The sequence below is a fragment of the Mytilus californianus genome, unplaced genomic scaffold (genome assembly GCF_021869535.1).
Source record: "Mytilus californianus isolate M0D057914Y unplaced genomic scaffold, xbMytCali1.0.p SCAF_2, whole genome shotgun sequence".
NCBI classification, from domain to species: domain Eukaryota; kingdom Metazoa; phylum Mollusca; class Bivalvia; order Mytilida; family Mytilidae; genus Mytilus; species Mytilus californianus.
The window spans coordinates 87618875-87633705 of NW_026262668.1; the positions used below are offsets into that span (position 1 = coordinate 87618875).

The following is a 14831-nucleotide window of genomic DNA, read 5'->3' on the forward strand; positions in this document are numbered from 1 at the left end:
GATAACCTATGTCAGTACCTAGTTTCTATACTTCAAGACCATCATGTATTATTTGTGAAGTTGATACAGAATATTTATCAATAAGCTTAAGGTTTTGGTGTCTTCTGATGAACTTTTTTAGAAAAAGGACGAGACGATCTTTGTCATAACTCTAGTTTATCAACTTTCTGCTCAGACACTGGTGACGTTTTAGTAGCAGCTGCAAGCTCTTGAATACCTAATGAGTTGGAAAATGTAAGTTTTTAGTGCTGATAATTATGAGTTACGGAAAAATATAATCCTGCCTTAGTAGTTCGTGTAAATGCTTTCGAAGGAAATTCTATTATGTGAATACGAGCACCACTTGAAAAGTGAATCAGCTCAGATATGGTATTTATGCACTATTTACAGGTGATGCCGATAAATTGATACTGATTGGTGGATAAAATCCTCACAATATTTGTGTTTAAAAGTCCATTTAGCCAATTAAAAGTGCTAAGCAGTTTCATTGCTGCACTAGTGTTCTTAATTTATTGACAATTGAAACCGATATTTAAAAAAGATCGAATCTAAGTAGTATACACGAGTGACTAGATACAATTTTCGTAGCTCTATACTAGAAATATAAAATGTAACAAATAATTAATGGAAAACAACTTTAATTAAAGGTTACACTCTTATCTTCTTAACTGCCTTTTCCGATGCTTGGATTACCAAAAGGATTCGGTATTGTGTCACCTTAAAGAAATAAACATTACTTATATGAATGATAAAAAAGAAAGGCTGAAATATTTTCAACTCAATAATATTAATTATCATATAACACTTTCGACATTGGTTTGAGGAATAATCAACCCCAATTTACCGAAATTAACTTATACTCGCGACCCAAGGTCCAGTGGAAGAAATACTTTATTCTTTCTTCTAAAACAAATTACGATCCAGTCCCTTCCTCTCCACCTTTGGCGGATTCAGATAGAATATCGGATCCACGAGGTAATGATTTCCATTGGTCGCAGTTGTAACTGGCTGCATCCAATCAAAAAGCGCCTTTAAGATGATCACGTGTAAATGTAGAAAATGTCAATAACCAATTGCCATGTGCTGATTGTGCAATATTTCTTTACCCAATTTTTAAAGTTCTTAATCAACTAATAGAAGTTCTTAGGTATGTTGCTTGCGCAAATGTTGGAATGTCAACGTGTATTTTCGGTTCCAGCTGCTTTACGAAGTTTATAAATACTAGACGCAACCATTTTTACACCTCCACAGTGAAGAGAGTTCAAGTGCTGCCATTGGTCAAGGGTGATGTAGTAGGAATGGGCGTGACTTTTATCTACCGGTAGATGGCGCAACATTGTTATCACAAATATTGGCTTAATCTGCCAAGGGTGGAGAGGAAGAGACTGGATCGTAACCCTTGGCTAGCGATGATGTCGTTAATTATTCACAGAAAAAAAAACAAATCCCAGAATACCATATCAAAGGATAGACGAAATCGTTCGAGTGAAAAGTTTCAATTAACGAATTGAAAATGCTAAATTGTATATAGCAGTGCGAAAACATTCATGACTCTGAATAACTCTTTGATTGACAGTTTATTCCTCTACGTTGTTTGTACTTATAAAAGCTTTCATTTTCATAATAAACACTATGCCTAACTACATGTGTCTGAACAGGGATTACATATGCTCACCTCTTTTATCCCTGGCTAAGACTAGCATGAAACGAAAAAAAGGATTTAATTGATATAAAAGTAAAACAAAATGGTCGACTTGCGATAAAATGTATACAATATCAAATATATGATAACAAAACAATTTATTTGCAATTAAGTGAAATAAACTAGGAATTAATATATATAGATTGAAAAATTCACTGAAATGCTCTATCAGATATTGTCGAACAGTGAAGTTATATTTACTGTAGGAAACGATAGGGAAATATTGCCCCGGATTACAGTAGTTCACAATTGCTTGAAAATGGCTACGTTAACGATCGGTATATGCAAAATATTGTGATTTGTATACAAAAAGGATGCAGCTTCTAATTAGACCTTAAACATAAAAAGAAGAAAAATTGACGAAACCATGCATAAATATAAAAGACGAGCAGACAAACTGAAGTCCATAAAACAATATATTGAAAATAAAAAGTGAACAAACCTTATTTAGATACTCATGGAATGTTGCTACATTTAAAAGGGAAGTTCAAATAGGAATATTGAAACCATCTGTTTTTATTATCAAAACGTAAGACATATTTCACGGTATTGGATCTGTCATTTTACCGAGTTCGTGGGAGATCGGGTGCGTCGATAGGATAAGCGTCTTTAGGTGTGAATGAATCACCCGCCATACAAATGCAGACTCAGTCAAAGTATCACAATTTGAGAAAAAGTATTAGCAAAGTACCAAACTCCATGGAGTTGTCAGAAAAGAAAATGACCGGTAAAATATACAGTTTAACTGAACTTTTCCTCTGGAAATTCAATAACTAGTAACAGGAATACTCGGACTAACGCTGTAATGCTATTACATTGTTATAACAGCAGATGTGGAATAAAATTTATTTAAAGTAAAAAAAATAGATTTCAGATTGAACGACAGTTAGTTGAGACATAGACATAATTATATCGTATTGATAAACCAATTCGTGAAGGTGACAGTAAAACTTATGTTGATTTCAGTCGTTCCCCCTCATAACTTTGTAAGGCGCAGAACTCTACTTCGTACTTTATTTGACCTTTTAAACATTTGTGATTCGGGCGTCACCGATGAGTGTTTTGTAGACGAAACACGCGTCTGGCATACAGAATACTAATGAATTCCGTATAGTGTGAACAAGCATGATTGTAACGCATAAATTGAGATATTTAAACGCCATACGAAGGAGCAGATGAAGTGTTTCTGCTGAGAAACTCACCACGTATGTCATGTATTGTAATTTGAGGTCGTCCAATATATGGGGCATACTTTCTTGTTTGAATAATGTTCCATTACTTTCATTGTAAGCAACTATTAAGAATATCAAGTGAGCAACCTATCTTGAATTTTTAATTGAATTTACCTTTGTGCTTGAGGGATCGTCTCTGTCTGTCAGGAAAATCTGAGTAATAGAAATAATATAGATATCTATCATTTCATTTTCAACTGTATTCAGAAAATATTGTTGATATTGAGTTTTGCTGCATATTGCTTTACTTAAATTTATAACAGCATTTTAAAAGAGGAGGTTTAAACAGAGATTATCCCGAATTGCGAAAATAGTAAACTTAGCATTTGTTTTTTAACAATATGTCAATTTTATTGCTAAACGAAGAAGAACGTATAAATTGGAGACTTTAATTGGTTGAAGTGTCCAGTTTATATCAATTATAAACTCACTTTCACATCCCAAATATTCTGCATTCGAAATATTTGACAAGACTTGCCATTTTACATATAATTTGTGTGAAAAAAATATGAACAGAACCAAGATATTCTACCCATCCTTATATAAGCTTCTGTAGCAAAATATAATTTTAGGTAAGGTTTTTGGCTTATATATAAATCTAATATTCAAAATAAGGTTATTTGGACTGTTGCTTTGAATTTTTAAACCTTTGAAAAAAGACTGATAGACAAAATCGAAGAAAATAGATACTGATATCTGAAAGAATGGTAATACTTTCTCATGTTTAAGATACAAATATAAAATGGTTTGTGGAAAATGAAATAATACTGAAACGTTAAAACTGTAAGATCTAGTTGTGCTTCTTTTATATACCAATAACATATATTTGTACCTGCATGTAATCTGTCGCCAACTGTATTCCCGTTAGTGTCTAAAAGGAAAATGAACATGAAAACAGGTTTATTGATACACTGATTAAATAAGAGTTGAAACATTCTGAAAATCTTCATTTTAATATGATTTTTAATACGTAATCATTTGGTTTAGATCAATAATCAGGAATAAAACGTCGTTCAAAATGAAGATTTAGTTGGTTTTTCTTTTCAAAATTAAACGCAGTCCGTGGTTTTTGGTGGTGTTCGTGTTGCTCAGTTTTTAGTTTTCTATGTTGTGTTTTGTGTAGTATTGTTTGTCTGTTGGTCTTTTTTTTTAGCCATGGCGTTGTCAGTTTATTTTCAACTTATGAGTTTGAATGTCCCCTTGGTATCTTTTGCCTCTCTTTATTCCGTTGTTAATCGATTATATGTTTTCCCTTAATTTGCCCATACTTTCCATAACAAAATCGTTAACATTGGCAATGCGTTTTAAAACTATACACCCTTAGTGGACAACTCTGCTCATTAAAATTTTGAAATATATGGATCTATATCAACACTAACTAATGACAATCGCTCCAAGTAAGTAGTCGGGGGGAAATAAACTTTAAAGTTATAAGCCTTTAACGTTACCAGTTTTAATAATATATTGAATTTTACTAGCTTCATGCATTCATTGTATCAATTGATAGACCATGGCATTTTTGAAATTTGAAGATAATGAAAATGATATAATTTCAAAATCATATTCATTTGGTTCAGCTTTTTGAAAACAATACACGAATATACAAATAAAATGTTGCTATGAAAAATTTGACAAGCATAACATGTTAAATGAAATCAGAAATATTCTTTTGTCAATGTAAGTTCAACCTACTTATCACAAATTATCTGCTATTAATTTTCTTATGCAATACTCACAGGCACCAAATGTCAACAAAGCGAACAGATATATAATAAGAAATAACCAATTCATTATATACTTTGTTATGATGTTCCGAAATATTGTTCTAAGTCAGACACAACAGCTCAGCTAATACAAGTTGTGAGAGGGCACAATTATCAAAAAAAGAAATTCATTAGGCAGCTGGTACATTGATCATTCAAAGAAATCCTCTAATCACTGCAGTCAACCAAATAGAGTAGAATGTAAGAGTAACAACTGTACTTCGAAAACGTGCTGATAGATTCTCTTAAAAGCATCAATAACCTATTCATGGTCTTCATCAACAATGTTAATCAAGTGAATCCAAAGTCAACATATGTTGGATAATAATACATTTTGATATTGTACTATAATTACAAATATATATTTGATTCAGAAAATATATTATAGTAATTATTGAAGCGGAATGCGAGGCGACATTGAGAGAGATTCAATTAAATCGGTCATCAGGTTGTTCAACTCTCGACTGAATATGATAGTTTTCTATTCTTAACATTTCCACGTCAATAGAACCATATTTACATAAACCCATCTATGTTAAATACATCTAGGATACGATAATAAAATAACTGCACACGTGTAAGTGCTAATATACGTAAGAATCAGGCAGTGATGAAAACATGACAAACAAAAACCCGCTCAAGTTTACATTAAGTTCAAAATGTATAATGGTCCTTGAATATAACCCTCGTTTTCTTTTCCTGTTCTGGTATTTCAAGGTATAATTTGGTTGAAACGCAAAAGAAATTAACAATTAAGGGGAGATAACTCCTAAATTTGCTATCATTCTAACCAAAAGTTATTGAGATTTCTAGAATTACCAGATACGCAGAAACGAAAAACCTACAATTTCTCACCAAGGATGATGGTAACTTCAAAATAGAATAGTTAGGTCGGTGGGTTTTTTTTCGGCCATGTTTTGATATTTTTCTAAATTGCTGGATTCTTACAAAGACTGGTACTTAAATCCCCAAAAAGACGAAAAAGCAAATTTAACCCTTGATATTTATACAAAAATCCAAATCTAAGGGTAAAAAAGAATACAAAATCAAAATCAATAAGACATATTTTGAAATAAACAATGAACTACAAACACAAAAAACAATAGTATGTGCTCTATGTAATTTAAATAGAATGTAATTAATGCGTTCGTTGTAACCTTGTGAAAAACAAACGGCAGCTTGAATCACGAAGGCTGGTTCGAAACTGGTTATTATATATCCAACTTGTGTGAATGCTTTTGGAAAAAAACTCTGTTACAAATACAAGACAGTGATACATGTCACAAGCAACAGCTTGTTAACTCGAAATCAACATAACAATAGGCATAACATTATGTTTATTTTCAAGCTATAAATGCCAACCTTTCGTTTAAATAGAGAGATATTCATACATAGATATATTCACATATTATACTGTCAAAGAATGTAACTTCTTGCCAACATCTTAGCTATACTAGTTAACATGAGAAGAGCAATCGGTCTTATTTGCTTGCTAATCATCACTGCAATATCTGAGGACATATATAGATGTAAGTCATTATTTCCTTTAGTGTATTTAGGTAAGGCTAAAATAACGTGTCGTTTAAAAGCGGAATAGTCAAAAGTTGAAATTTATCAAACTTGGGCTCTCAACTTCAATTGATAGGTTTTACTGTCGCACTGCAAAAAAATGTAGTTTTTACGGTGGTTGAATAAACAAAAGGAGATAATTTAACAGTTAAGGCCACTTGTTTTATTTTTCAGAATTATGTTATTATCAGTCATTTGTTTTGAAGGATAAAGTAGTGAAAAACTGATGTTAATGTTACCATTACGATCTAACATATACTTAAATCAATGAAAGTGACAACAGGCATATAATTTTAGTTTGAGTGCATGTCCGTCTTAGATGAAGCTATGTAATATGTCTATGTATTGCCTGGTCTTTAAATATTCGTACGATGATGCATTTTCTGTCGAATCTAGGTCAAAGTACAAGGCTGAATTAATCCTTATCCTACAAAATGTCAGAATTTTTTATATTCTTTGGCTTATATTTATGAACATGAACAATAAAGCATGCACACCTTTAATGAAAAAAAGATACAACTCTGCTTCTTCAACCGATTTTCAGAATATTAATAACGTATGTTTTGAATAGAAATTGAATTTTAGATATTCGGTAAAAAAAGTTTTGTACACAATTTTATTTAGGGGCCTGTTGAGGACCACCTCCGGGTGCGGGATTTTCTCGCTGCGTTGAAGACCCAATGGTGGTCATCGGCTGTTGTCTGCTCTTTGGTCGGGTTATTGTCTCTTTGACATATTCCCCATTTTCATTCTCAATTTTTATTAGGTTTAAATATTTCATGAACGAAAGAATGAAAATCGTCCCAATCAATAAATCTTCTTTATTTGTTGTTAGGGAAATGTTGCACGATTTCTTTTCTATAAACATGCTTATAATTATGAATCAGTCGTCATCTTAAACAGTTAATACAGTGTGCATGTATATTAATAATTTAAAATCATATTTATTTATACAAGATTAGAAAACCGGCAAATACCTATTATTAAAGTGAAAACATTTCAAGAGAATATAACTAGCGCAAAGTGTGGTTTTAGTTTTTGATAAGGGGTGCTATTGCAGTATTTCTCAATATCAATCTTTCTTCATATTAATGTTTTGTTGACAACAATACATTAATACATTAAAGGTTTTATAAGGTCAAAAACAACAACAATTAATAGTAACATATGAAATTTACATGATCTTTTGTACATGTAAACTACATCTATTCAGATGGTTATTATATATAAAATGTATAAAAGAACTATAAAACTCATCAAATATGCTATGCTTTATGTTCGACAAGATAGTTATTCTTTTTCGTTGGTTGATATTTTATTGATAATAAATGTGCACCGTTGTTTCTCATTTAAAGCAAAATGTATAGGTACTTAAAAAAAAACCCAGAAAACTTCAATTAAATGTTTAGTTTTATTTCAGATATATTAATGGTTTCCTCATAATCATTCTTCGTAGTGAGTTATTCTATGTCATATATATATATATATATACAAATAAACTTAAAATTAAAGTTTTTTTTTTTCAGGTTATCTGTTTATTTTAGATCTATTAAGATTAGTGACAAACGCCAAGATTTCAAATGTCATATTGTTAAATCAATATTCCCGAGCAGTAACTTGTCATTTGGAATATGCTTGAACATATTATTTTGTTGATAAAGATGGGTTGCAAGTAAATGGGAAACAACACAACGAAAAAAAAACTATATGACAAACCCTTAATTTCTTATGGTGAATTTTGCGGTATTCTAAAAGCTAAAAACAACTTTCAAGCACTATGGAAATAAACGACTGAAATAAATATTCCATATAACCTACCTGACTTGCCTGAGCTTTACAGTGTCTAAGGGCATGACATGTCTACTGACAATTCAACAATGTCATAGATTCCACATGTCTCTTTCGTCCATCTGACTCTATTACCGTTTGTGTGATTCCCTGATTTTGACACTTATAGAATAAGCTTTGTAATGATCTATGATACATGCGCAGGAGTTACTTACCCTATTGACTCATCTGCTCTGATTCTAATTCGAAGTCATGCAGTATTTACTCCCATGTTTGTCTGTCTGTTTGTACCCGGACATACATTTAACTGGCATTGGTACACATCGGTCCTATCTGTACACACTTATAGTAGCTACACAAAACTTTGATAAAGTAAATGATACATACATCAAATGACAAGTACGGTGAGGAAATGTCACATTTAACGTTATTGAAATGTTTGTTGCCACCAAAAACAGAAAATAAAAATTACTTTTTTATGCTTAACAACACAATCAAATAAGTTTTTTGAATATTATGTTTGCAGTAGATGATCTAAACCTCAGTAACAGTCAATGGAATAATGCCGATGAGAAACAAGGTAACAATCATTCTTTTTTTTAAATATCTGAATACACACCATACGTTATTTCAGCAAGGAAAAAAAACAAACGAATCTTAAATCAAAGTTCTGTATTTTGACAATAAGATTTTACTTATAGAAAATTGACAAGTATATGTTGAATTTATTTACAATTTCCGAATTTGATTGCTTCAAATCTGTTTTTTTTAAATAATCTTTTATATGAGGCAGGTGTTACCTATGAAAGAGGACACTTTGCTTTTTGTGTATTTTTTGCTGTGCATGTACTGATTTTGTATCATGGATGGTTACCCCATATCCCTTGTTTTCCTGTTAAAGTCAGTCAAGAAATAACTATTTAAATACTGATTTTTGGATAATTAGAACTACATCAAAATAAATCTTATGGACAGTGGGTTCCTGATTCCCATTTCCTACCCGCAAACTCACACATCCTTCCTCTTCCTCCTACTCATATACCTTACCACCGTACTTCAAGATGAAAATCGTCTAATCCCCCCCCCCCCCCCCCCCCCCCCAAGAATATCCCTATTTTTACTTCCCCTCTTCTCCCGGTTCCTACCCCTTGATTCCTGCTTTCCCCATCATTGCCATCTTCACTTTCCCTGTCCACCCCCTCCTTCCAAACGCAACCATCTATTCATGTATTTTACAAATTATTACATTTAAAACAAATAATCACTCTTATTTTAACCAACAAGTAACTTTTGAGATACCCTACACAATTGATTTCACGACTGGAGGCTGAACAATTGACAATTATTTTACAAGTTGCAAACAAAAATCCCAAGTATAATTTCTGGTAAAAAGGCAACTAAATAGACTATTTTCATATTACCGACTTTTGACTCCGGATTATATAATTTGTCGACTGGTTACCTTGGACATCATGGTACTCGGTCAAGTAAAAGCAACCAAAATAAGTAAAATCAAACATATAATCGGTGTAATTTGAGGGGAAAGTTTATTGTTTTCCGATGATTTTGTAGTGAAAAAAAAATGTTAAGCAGGTAATTTTCCCTCAAAATTGTACCGATTGAACGCTTGGTTTTACTTCTTTAGCTTGCTCTTACCTGACTTGGTACCATGGTGTCCAAGGTAACCAGTCGACAAATTATATAATCCGGAGTCAAAAGTCGGTAATATGAAAATAGTCTATTACGGAAACGTATCCTTTGTCGGTCTTATTGTTAGGAATTTCATATATGACGTCATTTTCAATATAAACAATGAAACGCTATCTTCAGGTAGCGTTTTTTTTTCTCTCGTTTTAAAGAATAGTTTAATCAAAAACATAATAATTTATATCTAAAAACAACTAATATACAAAGTCGGATTTTTACTATTCTTTGTAAAGATACAAAAAAACGGCCTGAATGATCTGAGGTGAGTTGACCTAAAGAACTCATTTTGTTTGCTATAAAATCGTATGCTGCTTTTAATAAGCACTAGCCTCATGTTATTACGTACACAAACAGAATTAATTCAAAATGTCCGTCCTCATTATTCTTTTAGGTAATTAGTTATACAAATTTGCGGGAAATCGTATTATTTACAGCATGTTTGCTGCCGTCAACAAAACAGGAACAGGGTAATGCTCAAGAGCAACGTTTGCAAAAAAAGTCATATTGATTTTTCGTTTTATTGACTTTCCTACTGTTATTGAGGACTCCGTCCTCATAATTGGTATTCATGTTGGAAACGTGTCGCAGATCTTAAACGATTATTTACACTAATTCATAATCTTTTGTATGACATGGGGTAATAACTGAATCTTCAATGTATATATTTTTTAGGAATTTGAAAAGATGCAGGCCAGTTTCTTTTTTTCTGGAATTTTAAGATTATCCACCACGATATTACCATATGATGATGAGTAAACAGAAATGTTATTGTCAAATAAAATGGGGTTGCGAGATATTGGACCACATATATTTTAACATTTGGAATTTTAGTAATAAACTTGCTAATGGATACGGCTTTAAAATTGCGTTTCATATAAGATATGCAAAGCATGAGATACTTACTATAACGCCTAGCTTGGTCATATTCAGATGTTTTAAGTGTTAGCTGACTTAATATATTAATATATTGATTAAGAATATAAAGTATTTGTAAGTCTGCTAATGAATGTAAAGTTTATTTTATATCAGTAATCGACACCTGTTGGCATAGGAACTGAAATAATTTCATTCAATAAATTCATCTTAACCTGTCATTCCTTAATCTTGTTGTTTGATAACTCACTTAATACTTTACTAACAATGAATTTTACCTTAAAATTAGCATATATCATCGACTTAGAACAAAGGAATGTTCATTTTTGGAAAGTCAAAATAAACAACATATTATACTTAGAATAAAAATTATTAAAGTACGTCAGGTAATTTGTATATTGACATTTCTAGTAGTACACAAAGCTCAATACGAAAAATTAAGAATGTTCTTTTAGTGTAAATGGGACAAAAAATGAAAAATGTTTTCTAAAATTTAACATGTTTCTAATTGAAAACATGTTTGCTTTGTATCTATACATGATACATGATTTTACAGAAAGATTTTTAATCAGACAATCAACGTGGACATATGTTTAAGTAATTGTTGCAGAAGACCCGAAACTGAAACAGGGAAAACTTTATTTGTTAATTTTGGTTCCTTTAAAACTGTTGAATCGGATACAATCTATGGTCCTTTATTCGAAACCAAATTATAAAACTATAAATGTTGTAATAATTTGCAATGAAATCCAACACCGAGCGTTATTTGTTGGACCCTGTTGGATAATTTTTGTCCCAGATACCAAACGGGACTATCCTCGATTCCTCGTTAATGACATCATAGAAAGTTATTTGTCATGGGATTTTTTTATAGTCATAAGCATTACGACGGGTGTAATAGACAAAGTAATACTAACCAATCGTATTCCCCAATCTTCAGTTTTTTGTGTTGTTTTGTCATATTTTAGTTTTCTTTGTAGTATTTTTGGACTTATTTGACTTATCGTTATCTTTCGATTTTTGTACCGGTCGTTGTCTGTTTCTCTTCGACGTATGTGCTTTGAATCTCGGCGGTCCAAGGTTAGGGGAGGGTTTTTGCCTGCAAACTAGTTTAACCCCGCCACATTCTGTATGTACCTGTCCCAAGTCAGGAACCTGTAATTCAGTGGTTGTTGTTTGTTGCTGTATATATCATATTTGTTTTTCGTTCATTGTTTTGTAAATAAATCGTTTGAATTGTTTTACATTTGTCCTTTCATGGTCTTTTATAGCTGACTATTCAGTATGGGTTTTGCTCATTGTTGAAGGCCGTACGGTAACCTATAGTTGTTAGCTATATGTCATTTGGTCTCTGGTGGAGATTTGTCTCATTAGCAATCATACTTCATCGTCTTATTTTCATAAAAAGGTGGCCTAGCTGTTTTTGTTTTAAAGGGAGAATTATGGATTGCTTATTTTCCACTCTCACCATTTATTGAAGAAAAATCAAATTTCAATATTATTTCCTGCAAATCCATCTATTATATGAATAATGGTTCGACCATGCATTGAACCATTTTCATCGTTATAGTTAAATCTTTTGCTAGGGCTCGAGTGATCCGCTTACCCAAATGCAAGTATAGAAATCAAGTTCTGTGACATTGAACTATTCATTTGAAGAATAACTATAAACTTGATTGTGTCTTTATAATAAGCACTAAGGTACCACATTTGTTGTTCGATTGTTTTTCATTGTGTTAAACATTTGAAAAAGTTACAATGTGTTAAATTCTGAATTGAAAAATTTCACATTGATATTGTTCCTTCCACGTGCGATTCTTTATGAACGTTAAGCATTGTCATTTCAAAAATAAAGTATCAACTGGTAAATAGAAAAATTGGCTTATTTTCGTTCGATTAGTTACGGTGAGCGATTTTTTTTACTAAGAAAAGTAAATTTAGAAGAATACATTTTCATGTATAGCAGTGAAAAATTTATCATTGCAATATGTTAGGGTTATATATTCATATTATAATTTAACTTTGAATGTACGACAAACTAATCACTGTAGGTTCTTTGTGATGTTTTCAATCTTGTGGTGTGTTGTTTGTGTTTTTCGTCTTGTTTTCGTTCGACCATAGTGTTTTCCTTAGTTTCTACGTACGTGTTTTAACAACCATTTGATATTTCCTTCTCTTTGGAGAAGTTGGTTATATTAACCACAGCAATTTTGGTTGAACAATTTAAAAACATTTTAAATGATAGATACACGATATACATATAATGTTTATTCTCTAATTCTTCGTCAGTTTATCCCTTTCTGCGCCCATTGTATAAAAATTTTTTTTATCAACGTGTGATTCGTTTGATCTCAGTTTTTTATTGGTTAAAATCCGATTATGACGTCGAATTTTCTTGCTTTCCTCTGAATTTCCTATTGTGACGGCATGAAAAAAGGCGACAATGCCTGATGACGTCACAAAGAAAGAACACATCTTTTTGCAGATCGTTCGAAAAGAAAGAATAAATTTGCCTGCGTATTGTTTGAAAATCATTAGAGAAACAGATTCCACCACCAAATCTCGTGTAATACGATATTTATCCACTCTCGACAGTTAAATTTTAAATATTTAAAACGCTCGGCGAGCCTCGCGTTTTAAATTTGAAAATTTAACTGTCTCGAGTGGATAAATATCGTATCACACTCGATGCAGTGGTAGAATCTATATTTATTCAATAATTACGCGATGGCCGTTTAACGTATAGAGGTAGACAAATATTATATGCAATATTTCAGAAGAAGTCAGAAATTTTTGTGTGATTTTTGCAAATTTACTGTTCATAAAACTTTTAAATCATTCGAATAACTGAGGCTTTTTCTGTGTCCAGGCATAGTTATCCTTACAATTTGTCACAAGTTTTTGTAATGTTTGGTTTCCAATATACTTTACTTTTATTTGACCTCTCAACTATTTTGATTCGAGCGCCAAGCATAATTCTTCTGAAGACGATGCGCGCATCCGGCGTACATAATTTCTAGCCTAGTAACTTTGATGGGTTTTACAACCACTGGATCGATGCCACAGCTGGTGGATGTTTCTTAAACCACTCGAATTATCTTTCGTTCATCAGAAAAAAGTTAATATGTTTGTAAGAAGCTATCAATGGTTAGTTTATTTAGTTGAGGTCCATCTATTAATAGTTAAAGAGAGGCGAACGATACCAAGGGACATTCAAACTCATAAGTCGAAAATAAACTGACAACGCCATGGCTAAAGGTGTAATACCACCATTGTTTTCCCCCTATTAGTCTTTGTTAAATTTGCACTTTTCAAAATATTGTGCAGAATTTATCTTTGTTTCAAAAAAAAAAATACTTGGCACGAGTAAAGTTTTATCCTGTCCAGTACTACAGACAAAATTTCACATAACATTGCATTGCATATAAGATAATAACCATCACTGGAAGTTAACCAATAAAGTTTTCACCCTTTTTTCCTCTGTACAAGCTTAAGTAACCATGTAACCTCCAGTTTCCAAAATATTTTATAGAAACACCAAATAAAAAAAGAATGGTGCTTGAAACACCCAAGACATATGTTTATGACTGAGAATTTTTTTACTGCAATGAAATGAAGGATTAATTTCCTACAACTGTCAAGTTCAAGGGTTATTTTTTTCGACACTTTTTCGTATGCAACCGGATGTGACGTACTATCATTTGATGGTATTACATTTAAAAAAAAAAAAACACAATATATAAACAATAGTACACAAAACACAACTTAGAAAACTAAAGACTGAGCAACACGAACCCCACCAAACACTGGGGGTGCTCCGGAAGGGAAAGCAGATCCTGCTCCACATGTGGCACCCGACGTGTTGCTCATGTTAGTACAAACCCGGTTATAAGTCTAATTCGGTAGGTAACATTCGGGGAAAAGTGAACAGGATTGTAGTTACGACATTTGGAACATATCTGCTAGCATCTGTGAAACGGATATTCCATAACGGTCAACCAATTCGTGATGATGTCCGTAAAATTTACGAAGGGACGATTTCAACTTCACCACTTGGAACTCTTGGTTTAATAGCTTCCTTGTGAGCAGCAACCATCTATCAAGGAAATCATAATAGGAAATACAAGCCCTGTAATATCGTACCAACTGGGAGATATATACTCCGTATGCAGGCGCTGCTGGAATGTTGCTACATAG

At 32.2% G+C, this 14831-nt stretch overlaps 2 long non-coding RNA genes across 2 annotated transcripts; one reads left to right on the plus strand and one right to left on the minus strand.

Annotated features, from left to right (window-relative positions):
- Positions 1-653: 653 nt before the first annotated feature.
- Positions 654-3841, minus strand: LOC127728433 (uncharacterized). Its single transcript, XR_007994124.1, has 4 exons — positions 3767-3841; positions 3049-3087; positions 1676-1696; positions 654-717 (listed from the first exon to the last, which is right to left on the minus strand). It is a non-coding gene; the product is annotated as an uncharacterized LOC127728433 (long non-coding RNA).
- A 2240-nt stretch (positions 3842-6081) lies between these two features.
- Positions 6082-10596, plus strand: LOC127728427 (uncharacterized). The gene is made up of 3 exons (XR_007994117.1): positions 6082-6226; positions 8581-8634; positions 10434-10596. It is a non-coding gene; the product is annotated as an uncharacterized LOC127728427 (long non-coding RNA).
- Positions 10597-14831: the final 4235 nt, after the last annotated feature.